Here is a 19,687-nt window from a genome sequence, read left to right on the forward strand (position 1 = left end):
TGATCATTATACTCTACTTTTAAATTATCTATCTAACCATTTGCAAATCATAACTAACAGTTTCAAATGCTTTCCAAAGACCAACTCGACCGATCCAAGGCAACGTGTTCCTTTAAAATGGTTTTCAGGGCAATGCTCACTGCATGTGTTGATGTTCACGGTTTTGGAAACTGTTTTTATGATCTGATTTTAAAAGCCCTACGCAAGACCTAGTAGAAATCGTCATGAAATTTAGCCCTGTAGGTATGTTCATGTACAGTCACTGTACTGTAAAGATGATTGTTAAATTACCGCTCCGACCCAAAACAACATTTTAAAAATGCGATGAGTTAAATGCCTGTTCCGACCCCTACATTTTATTTTGGTTTATATGCGATGAGTTTTCTGGTGCCATGTGTTTACTTATTACACTGAAAAACATTCAGCAGTGAAAAGGAAAAGTGTATGTGGGGGGGGGGGGGCCTGCGGTTACCCGAGTAAAAGCTTTTTCTGCTTCAAGGTAAACGTCAAGACATCTGGCCATGATTGAAGATGATTTAAGCGTCAAGGCAACCGAGAACTTAATAAATCGCAAGGTGGGCAAATACAAGTAAAGTGCAAAGTACTAACACAGTCGTTCATCGGGATGTGGAATCGTCAGGTGGAATGCAGCGCCTGTATATTGTGTATTCATTCTGAAATCTATTTCTGCGAGTGATATTTCCAGACAAATATTATTGAATATCAAGTCATAAACCACCGTATGTGGAACCACCTGATGTATAAATGCAGCACCTGTATCTCATTTTCATTGTATAAATGCAATTGGTATTTCCAGACAAACATTAGTGAATATCAAGAAACTGATTGAGTTAATATTTTAAATTAAACACTTGGGTATATGTATAACCCAAAACGGATTTTTAGAGATATATTATCAAAAACGCAAAAAATGTTCACATTAAGATTTAAAAGATTCCAAAAACAAAAAGTACTACCCCGATGCACTTCATGTTTCATCCTTTCCTTTCTATGTCTGTCATGTACATGTTTAAAATTGTGTGTAAGTGTTATCATTTTAGCTTTCGAGAAAGACTGCTATCAGAGACAACATCTCAAAACATATTTTGTGCATAATAGACTACATGTAGCACCTTTTGATTGATAAGCAGTTTGTAACAGCTATTTCCATTTTTTTCATTAAAACTTTTCATTATAAATGACATTGAAAACAGATTGGACTTATGGTACATTCATCAACATGTAAATTTTACATTTGCCATGCAATTTAGTGGAAAAAAAACACTAAAAAATAATAAAAATAATAACTTCAAGACGTATGTAATAATAATTTAATGACAAATGCTTTCATATTCCAAAGTTCCCAAATCCGAAGGCAACGTGTCCCTTTGAATTAAACATCACGAACAGTCAGGTTCCGTTTTCAGTTCAATTTTTGAGACTAATGCGCTTCTCGGAACCAAAAAGTGTGAAGCTTGGCACACACTAAAATGTGTGAAGTCCAAAGAAGCGCCAAGAGCTCTCCTCAATAATTTAACGAAATCGAGCAGTTTATAGCTCCCCTCGAAGTCTCTAAAAAATAAAAGACAGCCTGTCATGTATTCACAGGGGCTTGAGTTGGAATATTTTCTGTCGTTAGACAGTGAACAATTTCTCTTTTATAGCAGAGCAAAATGCTACGCAAAATATGTCAGTTACTACTTAAAGACACTGGACACTATTGGTAATTTTTTTGTCAAAGACTAGTCTTCTCACTTGGTGTACATGTATCTCAACATATGCATACAATAACAAACCTGTGTAAATTTGGTCTCAATTGGTCGACAAAGTTGCAAGATAATAATGAAAGAAAAAACACCCTTGTCACACTTGTGTGCTTTCAGATGCTTGATTTTGAGACCTCAAAAACTACGTTACTTCAGAAGGAGCCAATTCTCACATAGTTTTATTTTATCAACAGCTCTCCATTACTCAGTACCAAGTAAGGTTTTATGCCAATAACTTTTTTGAGTAATTTTACCAATAGTGTACACTGCCTTTAAATGTCATCAATTGCTACTCAACATTACCATTCAGTGTGCACAAAATCTGTTCCGTCAAAATATTACGCTTTGCAAAATTGCCAGATGAAATCATTCCCTGCTAGATTAATTCTACCCTCTCTAAATCTGACACATGACATAAACATAATTTGACAGTATCATTAGCGATCTGTAGTCAGCGAGCGATATCTGAAATCAGGATAGCCATCTAACACCGCGCTGCTAGGTAACCGTAAAAGAAAATCTAAACACGACCCGTGAGTAGAAGAAAAACCTGCTGATTGTTTGCACAGATACAGCTAATGCAGAGCCTAATGGTCTAAATTAATGGACCCTTCCCATGAAATATGCTAATTACATTCATGCATGCGTACAGACCCTGTTGGTTGGCAAACACCATAGAGTTGTGCACTAAGCAGACGCGCAATCGCGTCTGCGTCACGCACCCATTAGCCGTGTACAAAACAGCGCGATGTTCCCTCATTTTGCCAACCAAAACGTTAGTGCGCACGCGCTATGTGCAATTTACATATTTCATGGGAAGGGTCTATTGCGTACCTTAGCTGTTGAAGATTTCTTTTACCACTATAGTGACCGAGCATTGTCTGTGACGACTTGGCAAGGAGGAGATGCATAGGGTATTTTACGGCCAGAATACTTTTTTTTTTTTTTTTTTTTTTTTTTTTTTAATGCAAATTGCCGGACACACAAGGCCTGAAAGCCACTTCAAGGTGTGGGCTACAATTATTTGTTTCCAGAGGCCATTGCCACTTACTCCTAGGGCTGAAACGGGGTTACCCCTTTTACAGTCCATACGAATGTAGGCTTGCCTGGCGGTAGAGCAGAAAGCACTACCTCCCCAATTTTATGTAGCAAGTGTCACGACCGGGATCCGAACCCACACCCTGCTGATCAAACACCAGTGCTTGAATCCAGTGCTGTTCGGCCATGACATTATATGGTTTGGTTAAAGGCACTGGAAACTATTGGTAATAGTAAAATAAATATTAGCATAAAAACTTACTTGGTATTGAGCAATGGATAGCTGTTGATAGTACAAAACATTGTGAGAAATGGCTCCATCTGAAGTAGTGTAGTTTTTGAGAAAGAGGTAACTTTGCACTAAAATATTTGTTTTCTGTTTCGAAAGTGTCCAATGGCTTTAACTGGACACGTTTGGATATGAGCGCTACATGTACATGTACCTAAGAAGCCACTATTACACTACCATAAACATTAATATGCATGCACATTTGGTGTTGGCTGTAATTAGACTTTTTAGGTTTAATTAATAAGGATATAACATCTGATTTTTCCCTAGGGAAAAACAAAAATCTGAATTAACAGACTAAAGTAGGAAGACTATCATGCCTGTAAATTTTACATCAATTGATGAAACTACTATAGTGTCAGTGCAATATTCTCAATTTTATAATAATGTCGTAGCTCACACAAGAAAGGCTCTTTGCAATGGCTTGCATCTTGGCGCTGTGTACACATTCCGTGTTTACACTCCATACTGTAATATGTACGGACGAGAGAGTTTTACTTGCCCTGCGTTTGGAAGCCGAGCTTGTGCAGCCACGTCTCTGAACAAACATTTGTAAAAGCTTGGCACTTGGCACTTAGTACGGTTACTGAACGGCTATTTTCATTCGTGAATAGGACTAAAAGGCATGGTTTATGACGAAAGTAATGGTACATGTATGGTTTGATTAAGGGAATAAAAGAGTAGGCGACAAGTTCTTAAATGGCCATTTAAAACCGACAAGGTCGTGGCCGAGTGATTAAGACAATGTGACATTGTTTCTTTTGCGATGAATGTCCACAGGCTTGATGTCCACACAGCAGGAGCTAAAATGGCACCAATCAAAATCAAGATTGCAACTAATGACAAGAAGAAAAAACACCCTTGTTGCACAAATTTGTGCGCTTTCTAAGATACCTAAATAGGCTCAGGCCTCAAGTCTTTTAACTTTTGAGTGAGAAATTACCTCTTTCTCAAACTTTATTAATTCAGAGGGAGCCGTTTCTCACAATGTTTTATACTGTCAACAGCTCTCCATTGCTCGTTACCAAGTCAGTTTTTATGCTAAAATTATTTTTAGTAATAACCAATATTGCCCAGTGCCTATAAGTACCTCAGTCATGCGACACACTAAGATTGCCAAGGAAGGTGCAAACATGCATTGCAAGCTGTAGTTTAAAGACAGTAGACACTATTGGTAATTGTCAAAGACCAGTCCTCTCACTTGCTATATCTCAACATATGCATAAAATAACAAAGCTGTGAAAATTTGAGCTCAATCGGTCATCGAAGTTGCGAGATAATAATGAAAAGAAAAAACACCTTTGTCACACAAAGTTGTGTGCTTTCAGATGCTTGATTTTGAGACCTCAAATTCTAAACTTGAGGTCTCGAAATCAAATTCGTGGAAAATTACTTCTTTCTCGAAAACTATGTTACTTCAGAGGTAGCCGTTTCTCACAATGTTTTGTACTATCAACCTCTCTCCATTACTCGTAACCAAGCAAGGTTTTATGCCAATAATTATTGTCCACTGCCTTTAAGTGACCACTCTCGCCCAAAACCAATACTGCATACATGGAGAAAGAAAAAGTACTGTCCACAGTTTACAGGTTCAACGAGTAATATAAATAAAACAACCTCCCCCTTTAAACCGGAGAGAGAGCCAGGAGCTCTTTAAGCTAAAAAGCCCCCACGGTCAAACTCGTCAAGGGATTGCCGATTTTTCGCCCGTGATAGCAGCACGCTGCAAGCACCAAGAAGTACAATCATGGAGCAGCGGGAAACAGCGGCAGGCAGTGGCGGGCACTCGTCTGCAATTCCCCATCAACCGGAACTCTTCACTCGTCGGGTATTGATTTTTCCATGAATTTATGCAGCACGGCGGAGACCGTATACATAGTAAGGCCACTGCACAAGGAATGTGTGTGGCGGTTCTGTGTACGGCTACTCTCGACATTGAAAAGTTAATGTATGAAACCTTACAAATTAATCATGTGTGTGTATTTGGGTCCTACTTGTACGGCATTTTGATGCAGGGTTCTTTTGCATAATGCAGGGGGGCGGGGGTTGGATCATGAAGGGTCTGCAATCACTTTAAAGCGTAATGTTATGGTGGAAATTCGTCCAATACTGCACAATTTTGTGGCGGTTTTATACGGTACACTCGACAAACCCTTTAATGTGGTTGGGGGTTCTGTAGCCCTAATTACGAAAGGAGTCTATGGTTAGGGCTAAGGGTTCAGCTTACATGAACATGAATATTATGATGTTATACTTACAGAATTTGTTGAATATTTGAGAACGAGGGACTGAATATGCGCTAGCTTGGTTTGGGCTTCATCATGGTGATCTGAAGTGGATTCCTGGAAGAAGAACACCAAAATGTAGAAAACTTTGTAAGAAAAAACTAAGATACAAATGACATTCTGCAAGCATTACAAATTTTTAGTTTTTTGGTATTTGTCAACGACCAGAAAAAAAGAGCTTAGACTGCTTATATACAGAGTACATGCTGAAGTCCCAAATCTCATTTCTGCTTCGCTTTGTTTTGCAGTCCTCTTCTCACAACATTCCTGTTTGGTTTGCGGTAACACCATGTGTGTATCTACTTGCTAGGTAGAGTTTGTTCTTAGAGAACTGTCTTGCTTAATTCTACTATCGCGGAGTAGATTGTTCGGGGTTCAGGAGACTTCTCAGTTCTGAAAAGAACTGAGTCCGCAGTAGTACAGTTAATTACAATCCTATAAGCTAAAGTAGTAGTCCCAGCCTATTTTAATACCATCCGACCAGGTAATAGTTAATAAGCAGGACAATTATTTTCAGAACTGAGAAGTCTCCCGAAACCCGAATAATCTACTCCGCGGGTAGTAGAGTTAAGCAAGATAGTTCTCTAAGAACAAACTCTACCTGGCAAGTAGATACACACATGGTGTTACCGAAAACCAAATATTATAAGTTATCACACAAGTGCGAGTGGAATACGGACAAATATAGCGCTTCTGCGTCCCATATCCCAGGAGGCCGAAGGCCGAGTTGGATATGGGACGCAGACGCGCTATATTTTCTGTATTTCCACGAGCCCCAGTGTGGTAACGTATACTTCAAGCAAACTTGGCGCGTGACATAGAACACACAATACGCATGGTAGTGATATTAGCCGTGCAATATGGGTTTTTATCACCACTCCATTCTGCGAATCTAATTAGAGGATTAGCACGTACTTGAAGATAAATATTGATACCTCAACATGCAATGCCTCAAATCCTCTAAACATTCCTGTTGTAAAGAGGTAATTTGACCAGTGAGTGCCATGGATAATATTATAATAAAAGAGAGTCGACTGTTTTACATGATTATGCTCAAATTCAATTAAAGAGTTCTGGCCTTCGACGAGTACATTAATTGCAAACCAAATTGATTCACACGTCTGTACCTCGTACATTTATCCTCGTCTCATCGTCTCAATTTCCCGCCAGGATTTATATTACATTCGTCATGTTCATGATCAGAAGCAAAAAGCGAGGGTAGGAGATCAAGGGTTATTATTTATGTCTCTTGTTCACACGTTATTTTAATTAAAGGCAGTGGACACTAATGGTAATTACTCAAAATAATTATTAGCATAAAACCTTACTTGGTAACGAGTAATGGAGAGAGGTTGATAGTATAAAATATTGTGAAAAACAGCTCCCTCTGAAGTCCCTATGAATTTGATTTTGAGACCTCAGATTTAGAATTGGAGGTCACGAAATCAAGCATCTGAAAGCACACAACTTAGTGTGACAAGAGTGTTTTTTTCCCATAATTATCTCGCAACTTCAATGACCAATTGAGCACAAGTTTTCACAGGTTTGTTATTTTATGCATTTGTTGAGAAAGAAGACTGGTCTTTGACAATTACCAAAAGTGTCCACTGTCTTTAATACTATTTAGGCCTGTATGCTTTGTTTTTGAAAGGGAAAGGGCACCAAGGCATTTACTCCTTGGTTAAGGGCACCCTATGAGGAAATTGTAAATGTCTACTGGAGCATTTGAAGGGCACCAAGGCAATAACCAGGGGCATTGAGGCGTGAAGTATCAGTCCTGATAATTCATGCCCCCTCCTCCTCCCCATGGATTTAAGCAAAACAGGCTTCCAAAATAAAATAAAAAGTCACATGCAGAGCAGAATTATATTGATATAATCGGCAGGGTTCTCCCAGTTTTTTTTCCTTTGTGGGGCATTCTGGACCTAAATTTTGAAATATTTGTGGTTGAAAAAGCCTTCACAACGCCCTGGCAGCCTGGGGCTGTATACTCACCAGGGAGCTGATAAAGATGACAGGGATATGTTATTGGTCTAATGACCAGGGCCCAATTTCATGGCTCTGCTTATTGCCGAATTCCCCGCTTACGATCACGACTCCCTGCTTACGTGCAAGCGCTGAATTTCTGTGCTAGCCTTGTAAGCGTAGAATACCTAGTAATGTGAAGTACGCAAGCGCAGAAGCCAAAATTCGCCGCTAACCCGTGAAATATGCTTGCCGTAAGCACAGAATTCCCTGCTTCCGTAAGCGCCGAGTCTGTGCTCACGGTAAGCAGAGTCATGAAATTGGGCCCAGGGCACTAATGTACAGCGCATTGGGACATTATTGTTAAATGGCCCTGTCATGTTATACAAAATTAAAACAATCACAAAATATTCAAATTTACCAAAAACTGATGACTGTTTGATGTCTCAAAGTCTGCAAGTCTTGTTCATTCCTCCAAAGCAGGCATAGTGCAGCTCACCTGTAAAATAAAATAAAAAAAGAAGCAAATTTGGAGTGTTTTCTGATTTTGTGAATGTGTTTTAAATGTGTATAGTACAAAAATAAAACCAGGCCTGATACTTCATGGCGGCAACGAAGGCGATTGCCTCCGTGTCCCCTGGTCATTGCCTTGGTGCCCTTAAAATGCTCTCAGTTTAAATTTGCAATTCATCATAGGGTGCCCTATACCAAGAAGAAAATGTCTTGGTGCCCTTGACTTCTGGCTAGAAGTCTTTTAATATTTAAGTGAGAAGTTACCTCTTTCTCAAAATCTACGCTACTTCAGAGGGAGCCGTTTATCACAATTTGTTATACTATCAACGGTTCTCTATTGCTCTTTAAGAACAAGTAATTCGTCTGCTAACACTATTTTGAGTAATTACCAATAGTGTCTAGTGCCTTAAAAGGAAAAAAATACTTTTCAGAATCACTTTTAAACTTTTGCATTACAATGTTAGTTGGTTATAGAAGCTTACAACAGCTTTCGATTTTATCAGTATCAAGCATTTTTTAAGAAGCACTTCATTTCGAAGTCATGTGAGCATGGAAAAGTATACCAATAGTACACCCCCTAAAGTTTAAATTTGAGTATAGCCCCGAAATAGGACAACCTACACTCGCGTCAGTACTTTTGTAAACAGGTCAACGAACTCTCCCTACAGTCGATCCCACTTAATCATATTTCGCTGTTGACTCAAATTGACAGTCTTTACAGTCTTTGCATGTTTTAACACCTGCTATAATTGAACGCTCCCAATGTATTCCTTTGAGCCTTTAACGGGACTCCCTGAAGCGAAGCGTCTACTTGACTTGCAAATTTCGGCATCTTGAAGAAACAACATACTCTGTAATGAAATAACTATTGATCACTGAAGCAGTGAAGCCAGAGTAAAAAAAAAAAAGAGCGAAAAAAAAAACGTCAACATTTTTGTTCGCGGTAGTACAGCGTTTCCTGAGTGTTGGTGTGGTCTTCACCGGGGAAAAGTTCCCCTGAACCCCCTGGGCATACAGTAATTCAAATTAGGCTGAGTAGATTGTAAACAGAAAACCTGCTTACATCGGCTACCCGAAACAAATATGTACGCCACATAATCTTGACTGGTGTTTTCTATTTTTCTAAACTAAACTTGATGCTGAAAGAGTTAAAGTTTTGCTTTGTGGCCTCCCCCTATTATTTTAAAAAGTGTTCTGCATTCCATGGTGTTTATGTTTTGAAAAGATTGCGACAAGTTTTTTATTTATAAATTTGATTACACATCCACAGGCCTGTATGCTTTGTTTTTGAAAGGGCATGGACAACAAGGCAATTTCTCCTTGGTTAAGGGCACTCTCTGAGGAAATTGAAAATTTCTACAGGAGCATTTCAAGGGCACCAAGGCAATGACCAAAGGGCATGGAAGCAATTGCATTTGTTGCCTCTGTGAAGCATCAGGCCGGCATCCAACAGCACGATTAGCGACAATGGACCGTTCCGGCTTTCCACTTAGAAGCTCTGTGCACGTGAGCAAGACACGTGTACGAGCACTCCCAATGACATTCTGCACGATTCTGCCGAGCGTGCCAAATATACGCGCACGCATGACCGAGTTTGTCCAACCACAATCATTGCTGTGATTGGTCAAATGGGTGAACGGTTTGATTAACAGGCCGGATCGGTCCATAACAGGTTGAATAGAAAACAAGAAGAAATTTATGCTCAGTTTTAGACAAACCCCGTTTGAGGACAACCCACATGTCATGTAATCAGGTAGGGACTGAAGCACAATCTATAGGCTATGTGACCTGTGACATCACATGTTTACGAAACAGCCACAGAGCCTGGACTTCCTGCAGGCACGATTTGTACACAGCCTACTGGAAGAAATAAAAAAATCTTGTATTTTATATGGAGATTGCACTGTCTAATTCTTATCAACTTTTGATATGATGAAAGGGGGGCACACTTCAAAACTTGTCCACTGAGAAACCACTGAGTCAGTCCCCTATCAACCATTACCGGAAGTTTTCATCCCCATGCACATAAAGCTAGCACCTCGGGCCAATACTCGTGAAATGGGGGCCTACATGCGTACGTGCCAGTTGTAGGGTAATAAGAGTGAATTGCGGCCGATACATTTAATTGCAAGTTGAGAGCCAATACATGAGAATTGCAGGTGAACACACAGTGTAAAATGCATGCCAATACATAAATTGTATGTGTATGAAATTGTATGCGAATTGCGGCAGATACACAACTGAAGAAAAATATTCATATTTTTGTGTTAGATCTACGTACACGTTCAATTACATTCACTAAAAATCATAAAATAAAACCAATTAAAGGGAAGGTACACGTTTGGTAATTACTCAAAACAAATATTAACTTAAAAACTGACTTGGTCACGAGCATTGGAGAGCTGTTGATAGTATAAAACATTGTGAGAAACGGCTCCCTCCGAAGTAACGTAGTTTTTGAGAAAGAGGTAATTTCTCACCAAAATAATAAAAGACTTCTAGCTAGAAGTCTTATATTCGTATCTGAAACCACACAAATTCGTCCAACAAGGGAGTTTTTCTTTCCATCATTTTCTCATGACTTCAATAACCAATTGAGCCCAAATTTTCACAGGCTTGTTATTTTATGGTTATGATGAGATACACCCAAGTGCGAAGACTGGTCTTTGACAATTACCAAACGTTAACATTTCCTTTAAAATGTACCATATTGCTCTACAGTAGATAGAATCATATCACTTGAACTATACATGTATGTAACAAGGTCTTTGTTTCAATTCAGCGCGCTTACAATAAAATGTGTAGGCCAAAATAGCACAATTGGGGTCCAGATTGTGTCTGAGAAGGGTAACTGCAGAAACGTTTTTCAGATTCAAATTTTGGTGGATAAAAACTGATCCTTTTTCCATTTCCAAATTACTTCAAATTAAAATGTTTCTCAAAATGTTTTTTTTTTTCTATTGAAAGCTGCTAGGCTTCTAACCAAAGGTTTTATTGGCATTAATTCCAACAGTGATTACTTCCCTTTAAAGGAAGATGAAAGATATGCCCATAATAGTTAATGTACATTGCAGAGTAATGCCATAAATCTTTAATATATATATTTTTTTTCCAAACGTACCAAGCTTTAGAAATCCCAAAATAGTATCCAATGCCGAGGACTGTACATGTAGATGCCACTGTCACTCGATCCAGTCCCAAGCCCAACACTCCACATCACTCCATTGACGTCACTAGGGAACCTTCGAACCCCCCCCCCCCCCCCCCTCAGTTCAGTTCCGCTCTGTCTCCTAGCAACCTTGCATCCTGCCATATTATGTTTGCCTAGTCAAGCACAGATATCCAGGTGATGCAATGATGTGAGGTTGGCAATGTCCACAGGGGGATCTAGTATTATAACCATATGGCTCTTACTGGTGGGACTGGTCGCTGTGTATGGGCATAGTCTTTTTAATGATTGAATTTTACTGGGAATTCCATTGCATCAGGCATGCAACTGTAACTCACAAAAAAAAGAGAACATTACAAAACTCCAATGGTGGGTTTTTTTTTTTGCCACAAGTGAAAAAAGAGGAATTCAGCTACTTGCATCCTACATACATGTACGTATATGTACTATCAGATTCACTTCCTCATCGTATGGCGATCGTGCCTTTTCCGCTTGTGTTCCTAAACTTTGGAACACTTTACCTAATAACATCAGGTGCTGTAGTTCTCTTCCATTGTTTAAAAACTTGCTTAAAACTCATTTATTTAACTCCTCTTACACTTAGCTCGCTACATGTCTTGACAGTAGATTATTCATTGTATATTTTTTTTTTAATTATGTTCTACATTTCTTTTTTGTTGTTAGTATTGTTTTTGTTTGGTTCTGCGCCTCGGAATAGGGTCTTGTACACTAGATAGATAAACATTATAAATGCATTTTCATTATTATTATTATTATTATTATTATTATTATTATTATTATTATTATTATTATTATTATTATTATTATTATTATTATTATTATTATTATTATTATTATTACTATTACTATTACTATTACTATTACTATTACTATTACTATTACTATTACTATTACTATTACTATTACTATTACTATTACTATTACTATTACTATTACTATTACTACTATTATTATTATTATTATTATTATTATTATTATTATTATTATTATTATTATTATTATTATTATTATTATTATTATTATTATTATTATTATTATTATTATTATTATTATTATTATTATTATTATTATTATTATTATTATTATTATTATTATTATTATTATTATTATTATTATTATTATTATTATTATTATTATTATTATTATTATTATTATTATTATTATTATTATTATTATTATTATTATTATTATTATTATTATTATTATTATTATTATTATTATTATTATTATTATTATTATTATTATTATTATTATTATTATTATTATTATTATTATTATTATTATTATTATTATTATTATTATTATTATTATTATTATTATTATTATTATTATTATTATTATTATTATTATTATTATTATTATTATTATTATTATTATTATTATTATTATTATTATTATTATTATTATTATTATTATTATTATTATTATTATTATTATTATTATTATTATTATTATTATTATTATTATTATTATTATTATTATTATTATTAGTAGTAGTATTATTATTATTATTATTATTATTATTATTATTATTATTATTATAAGATACTACAGTACTCAATATTGACATTCAGTGTGCACAGAACCGAGCAGTTTGAATTTTGGAGGTTGGCGACGTCCACAGGGGGATCCAGTATTAACCATATGGCTGTTAATGGCATGGTCCCTCTGGTGGGATACTACACATTTCTCGTCGCTGTTTATGGTCATATAGTCTTTTAATGATTGAATTTCACTGTAAATTCCACCGCACAGTGCTAGCATATTCACATGACAGAAATTTAACTGGGGTTCCTTGTTTAAAGACAGTGGACACTATTGGTAATTGTCAAAGATCAGTCTTCACAGTTGGTGTATCTCAACATATGCATAAAATAACAAACCTGTGAAAATTTGAACTCAATCGGTCGTCAAAGTTGCGAGATAATATTGAAAGAAAAAACACCCTTGTCACACGAAGTTGTGTGCTTTCTGATGCTTGGTTTCGAGACCTCAAATTCTAAACTTGAGGTCTCGAAATCAAATTCGTGGAAATTAACTTCTTTCGCGAAAACTACGTTACTTCAGAGGGAGCCGTTTCTCCTAATGTTTTGTACTATCAACCTCTCCCCATTACTCGAAATCAAGAAAGGTTTTATGCTAATAATTATTTTGAGTAATTACCAAAAGTGTCCACTGCCTTTGACTTTAGCATGGTTGTAAAATGTAGCAATGTTTGAACATAATTTGCAAGAGAGAGAGCATGCAGTGTCAGGCATGATTTCCTTTGAATAGCAGAGCATCCTCCATAATGTAGCAGAGCAAACTGCTACACAAAATTAATCGGTTTCTACTCAAAAATCATCATTTGCTACTCAAAATTGGTATGTAATGTGCACAAAATAAGTGCAGTATAAATTTCTGAGGTTGCGCGGTCCACACGGTCCACAGTGGAATTCAGAGTAAAACCATGTACGGCTGTTACAGACATGATCCTGCTGGTGAGACTCCACATTGTACAACTTTAAGCAGGCATGCAACTGCCCGTTGAAAAAAAAAAGAGGAAAATTTTCAAAGGCACAACGCAAGTGCGGAGCGAGGCAGCCGAAACGCCACGGGACATGATACCCACAATGGTACCCTAGAAAATGTTGAGGTTTATTATGCTCTTAGGTGCATTTTTAGCATGTACTAGGCTTATTTTTACATGATTGTAGCTGTACACTGTTAATGCCAGGCATGTATTAGGCTATTAAAAAAAAATCAGAAAACGCGGAAGAGTTGCATGCCTGTTTAAGAGGGAACTGAAAACACACTTGTTCACTTAGACTTTCGTTGGGTTTCATGATGTTTTGTTTATTCTTCATTTTATATTATATAATGTTTTCATTTTGTGTAGGCGCCTTGATCGGTTTTCTGGAAAAGTGCGCATTATAAATCCATATTATTATTATTATTATTATTATTATTATTATTATTATTATTATTATTATTATTATTATTATTATTATTATTATTATTATTATTATTATTATTATTATTATTATTATTACAATGTATAGCTCGTCGCTGTGTATGGGCAATAGTCTTTTGACGATTGAATTTCACTGTCAATTCCACAGCATTTTTTTGGTATTACTGTATAATTTAAAACAGTTCATACTGTCTGGTCCATGCTACATGTAACTAGAGGGTTTGGGTAATTTTTGTGCGACACGAAACACAAATCATTTTCTCCTTTGAGAAAATTGTAAACTTCTACTCAGAGCATTTCAAGAGCATTAAAGGAACACGTTGCCTTGGATCAGGTGTGTTGGTCTATACAACGCGTTTGTAACCGTTTGTTATAAACTGCGTGGTTAGAAAGAGGTTTTAAAAGTAGAATACAATGATCCACACAAATATGCCTCGAAATTGCGTGGTTTTCCTTTTACCTCGTCATCAAACACGGACGGCCATTTATGGTAGTACAAATTTTTCTTAATATGCATGTATAGGATTAGGCCGTCCTAATGCATCAGTAATGAGTTAAAGTTATCGTTGTATTTTAAGAGCATGCAGCTATCCTTTTCAGTTTAAGCTCCATGATTAGAGTCATATTAAAATGTGCGCAAAATAAATTTATTCAAAATAAATTTAGTGGAACAGGAAATGAATTTTGAAGTTGATTGCCTTAATTTATAATGTATTGAATATGTAGGCATACAAATATGTCTACATGTTTTATATGAAAATAACTAATATAAAAAGAAAGTTCGTACGTGTAGTTAAAACACATGATACAAAAGCCTGATAGTAAGTACAACTATTTGGGTATTAAAGACACTGGAAACTATTGGTAATTGTTAAAGACTAGTCTTCACAGTTTGTGTATCACAACATACTCATAAAATAACAAACCTGTGAAAATTTGAGCTCAATCGGTCGTCGAAGTTGCAAGATATAAATGAAAGAAAAAAACCCATTGTCGCACCATGGTCACACAAAGTTGTGTGCTTTCAGATGCTTGATTTCGAGACCTCAAATTCTAAATCTGAGGACTCGAAATCAAATTCAAGGAAATCTACTTCTTTCTCGATAACTACGTCACTTCAGAGGGAGCTGTTTCTCACAATGTTTTTTACTATCAACCTCTCCCCATTACTCCTCACCAAGTAAGGTGTTATGATAATAGACACTAGACACTGTTGGTAATTACTCAAAATAATTATTTAGCGTAAAACCTTTCTTGGTGGCGAGTAATGGGGAGAGGTTGATGGTATAAAACATTGTGAGAAATAGCTCCCTCTGAACTTTTGAAGTGCCATAGTTTTCGAGAAAGAAGTAATTTTCAACAAATTTGATTTCAAGACCTCAAGTTTAGAACTTGAGGTCTCGAAATCAACTATCTAAACGCACACAACTTTGTGTGACAAGGGTATTTTTTCTTTCATTATCATCTCGCAAGTTCGATGACCGATTGAGCTCAAATTTTTACAGGTTTGTTATTTTATTCATATGTTGAGATACACCAACTGTGAAGGCTAGTCTTTGACAATTACCAATAGTGTCCACTGCCTTTAAGGGTTTGCCACAAACTTGTTTAGTGACTGGCATGCAGGACCAGTTAGCTTGTCATGTCACTAGTCCATTAGCTTCTTCACAACTGCATAATTCAAGAAACAGGGATATTTTCAAAACTAAACCAGCCAGCTGGATCACTTGGAGAGAAATCTGACTGGTCCTTAGTCGTATAGGTGTTTGAACTAGCATTTGGAACCATTTCATCTGTATGTCATCATCACAATAATCTTGGTTTCGCCATTTTGGGAGTCAATCACCATGTTAAATGTACTGCACATTTTATGTGACACTAGGGCTTACACATTAATGAACTTATCCAAATAATCAGGACCCAATTTCATAGAGCTGCTAAACGATTTGTAAGCTAATTTTCGTGCTTACTTTAGAAGAACTATTTTCTAAGGTGTAATTGTATTTCACAGATAGCAAGAAAATTAGGCGTCCACCATGGATTACGCATTGTGATGTCATTTTGTTTTCAGGCAGTAGGCCTAAGCACCGGAAGGGTAGCATCCCTTGCTTGCGATTGCGGTTAGCAGCGCTATGGAATGGAAAACGAAGAGTAATCGGTTGTTAAGCAGCTCTATGAAATTGGGCCCAGGTGAGCGCGGCAACAGTTAGGCATTTACCAAATCTGCAGATGGGGGAGGGGGAAGGGGGAGCAGATTCTCATAGCAGGAAAACTTCCATGAAATATTTTCCTGATATTTCCACCCAAAAAAAAGTGTCTCATGAAAACAGTCAAGATAGCTATGGGTTGTTTACACCAATATTTGTTACGACTCCCATGACCAGTTGAGCTTAAATTCTCGGACAGGTTTGTTATTTCAAAGTGTTGGGTCACGTAAAGTGCAGGTACCTGTCTTTGATAAATGTTACCTGCATGGTTTAATTACATACTCAACCCCTAACTGTACTTTTTGAGAGCTCAGTCCAGTGCATTGGCAACTTCACATTGATGAACTCTACACCTTGTTAAGCCTAAGGGCTTTTAATTAATTGGTAAAATGTCTCATGTCCTTTATTCTTTGTGTTCAAACTAGATAAATTAATGAGGTTTTACACCTACAGACATTCACAATATCCGCTGGAAATAATTGGGAGGGATATGCTTGGGGCAACTAAACAAGCGTCTTTGTACTGTGTTAGGCGCACCGACCACAATCTGTCACGAACCATGGTTGCTAAATGCTATTACAGGTACATGTACGTTGGATGGGAGGTCTAAAAATTAAATTCGTGGAAAATTACTTCTTTCCCGAAAACTACCTAACTTCAGAGGGAGCTGTTTCTCACAATGTTTTATACCATCAACCTCTCCCCATTACTCGTTACCAAGTAAGGTTTTATGATAATAATTATTTTGAGTACTTACCAACAGTCCACTGCCTTTAAAGGAACACGTTGCCTTGGATCGGACAAGTTGGTCTATAAAAATCGTTTGTAACCGTTTGTTATAAAATGCATATGGTTGGAAAGATGTTTTAAAAGTACAATACAATGATCCACACAAGTTTGCCTCAAAATTGCGTGGTTTTCCTTTTACTTTGCGAACTAACATGGTCGGCTATTTATGGGAGTCAAAAATTTGACTCCCATAAATGGCCAACCCTGCTAGTCGACGAGGTAAAAGGAAAACCGTGCAATTTCGAGTAATACTTGTGTGGATCATTGTATTCTACTTTAACAACATCTTTCTAACTATATACATTTTATAACAAACGGTTACAAATGCTTTTTATAGACCAACTCGACCGATCCAAGGCAACGTGTTCCTTTAAAGGCAGTGGACACTATTGGTAATTGTCAAAGACTAGCATTCACAGTTGGTGTATCTCAACACATGTATAAAATAACTAACTTGTGAAAATTTTAGCTCAATTGGACATCGAAGTTGCGAGATAATAATGAAAGAAAAAAACACCCTAGACACACAAAGTTGTGTGCGTTTAGATGGTTGATTTGGAGACCTCAAGTTCTAAATCTGAGGTCTCGAAATCAAATTCTCTGAAAATTACTTCTTTCTTGAAAACTATGGCACTTCAGAGGGAGCCGTTTCTCACAATGTTTTATACCATCAACCTCTCCCCATTACTCGTCACCAAGAAAGGTTTTATGCTAATAATTATTTTGAGTAATAACCAATAGTGTCCACTGCCTTTAAGCTACTTTTTGTTGTGCTTATAAATAAAGATCTAAAGAAATTGGGCAATGGTCTAACACCTGGTCCCTGTGTTAGTGTCTCCTAGTACACATGATACATGTAATGTGAATTAGGAATTGCACAGGCACACCTAATGTACCTGCAGTAGTTGACTACATCGCACTTTCATGAACTGACAAATGCCCTGGGCCACAATGCTGCAAAAAAGTACATTCGGGGTTAATACTTCACAGAGGCAATGAGGGCGATTGCCTCTATGCCCCTCGGTCATCGCCTAGGTGCCCTTGAAATGCTAAAGTAGAAATTTACAATTCCCTCATAAGGTGCCCTTTACCAGGGAGAACATGCCTTGGTGCCCTTACCCCAAAAAACCGAAGCATTAGGCCTAAAAGTACACTACACTGAGGGGAAAAACCACCCCTACCCAAGTGACACTAACCTATAGATCGTGTACAATCAGGTTAAAGCATGATCATTAACTTAATGTGGTCACATTTATTACTGTACTGACATGACGAAGTGCAAACCATGTGTGGGCGAAATCCAGGTTGAATAAATCAAAAAGAATTATGAACATTGATTTTTCAAGGCTCAATAGATGTATAAAGGTTAAAGAGCAGGTTTGAAAAATTATTAGACCATAGAATTCAAACCGCGGCGCCGTTAGATCATGCGATAATACTTGATTAGTTGTCCCACCGCTACTACTACAATAATAGTTGTGACTACCACAAAAATAATCGTGACTACCTGTTTGGTGATCCAATTGTGTCGCTCACAACTATTCACAACATCATAATTTACTTACGAAACACAATCAGACATCAGTGACACAATCCTTCAATCCTTTCAGCACGAATTTTACTATCACGCTTGTGGCAAACATGATGCCGCAATGCATCTTGGGAATTTGAAACTATATCGTTGTGGTACCCGCTGCCAAAACATAGGATTCGAACTGCCACTAGCTACCGGGCAATCTCGGTAGTCTAGTTGGTAAGACACTGCTCTAGAATTGCAAGGGTCGTGGGTTTGAATCCCAACCGAGTAAAATGCCTGTGATATTTTTTCACAGGACTCGGGGAAGTACTGAGTATACAGTGCTAACACACATCGGTGTATAGGTAAAAAATATATAAAAATTAGTCGTCACTAGTGTCAAAGTCAGGACTATTTGAGGCGCAATTAGTCGAGTGGTAAATTTTACTAATTCGCCCAGGCCTAGTAGGCAACCTTCTACACAACACAACCAACTTACAGCAGCTCGTACTCTGACTCAAGAGGAGTGGAAGGTGCCAAGAAGGGAAATTGCCAGACGGCAATAAGCAAAGCCGACATAATGACAGCAACGCTGTCTCACACAAACACACATGCTCCGTTTTATGTTTATAACTTGATCAGCTTAATTGCTGTTGTCTCTGATCAAGGTTTAACTTCACAGCAATTAGAGAGGTGTTGTTATTTCTGATTTGAAAGTCATCATCATATTAAAGGGGTACTTATTCATGGCCTATTAAGCCCCTTTCAGACGAAAGCACTTTAGCAAGGGTCCCTTGCTAAATTGTAGCGTGGTTGTACACATTTTACAAAATGTTCATTGTGTGAAAGAACAATTGTTTCTTCTGTTGCAAAACATTGTCAAACATTGCTACATTTTACAACCGTGCTAAAGTTAAGCAAGGAACCCCAGCTAAATGTATGTCGTGTGAATAGCACTTGGGCTAGAGTCATGAGTACTAAGTATGCAGGAGTGCATGTGCTACCAGGCCTGTATGCTTCATTTTTGAAAGGGCAAGGGCGCCAACGCATATTCTCCTTGGTAAAACTAAAGGGAACCTTATGAGGAAATTGTAAATTTCTACATTGAGCATTTCAAGGGCGCAAACTAGGCATTGACCATGGGGGGTAAGGAGGCAATCGCCTTTGTTGTGAAGT

The 19,687-nt window shown here is 37.2% G+C and overlaps 1 protein-coding gene across 2 annotated transcripts in view; it reads right to left on the minus strand.

Moving 5' to 3' along the window:
- Window positions 1-19,687, minus strand: part of LOC139953597 (tyrosine-protein phosphatase non-receptor type 5-like) — a 60,509-nt gene that overhangs the window by 29,842 nt on the left and 10,980 nt on the right. The window contains exons 1-3 of one of the 2 annotated variants that reach the window (XM_071953067.1): window positions 10,978-11,069; window positions 7,765-7,842; window positions 5,352-5,435 (exon numbers count right to left, since the gene is read on the minus strand). The gene's annotated coding sequence lies outside the window, so the exon portion shown is untranslated. Of the gene's footprint in view, window positions 1-5,351; window positions 5,436-7,764; window positions 7,843-10,977; window positions 11,070-19,687 lie in introns of those variants that run through there. The other variant, XM_071953066.1, reaches the window with a different exon arrangement.

The sequence above is a fragment of the Asterias amurensis genome, chromosome 22, assembly GCF_032118995.1.
Source record: "Asterias amurensis chromosome 22, ASM3211899v1".
Lineage (NCBI taxonomy): Eukaryota > Metazoa > Echinodermata > Asteroidea > Forcipulatida > Asteriidae > Asterias > Asterias amurensis.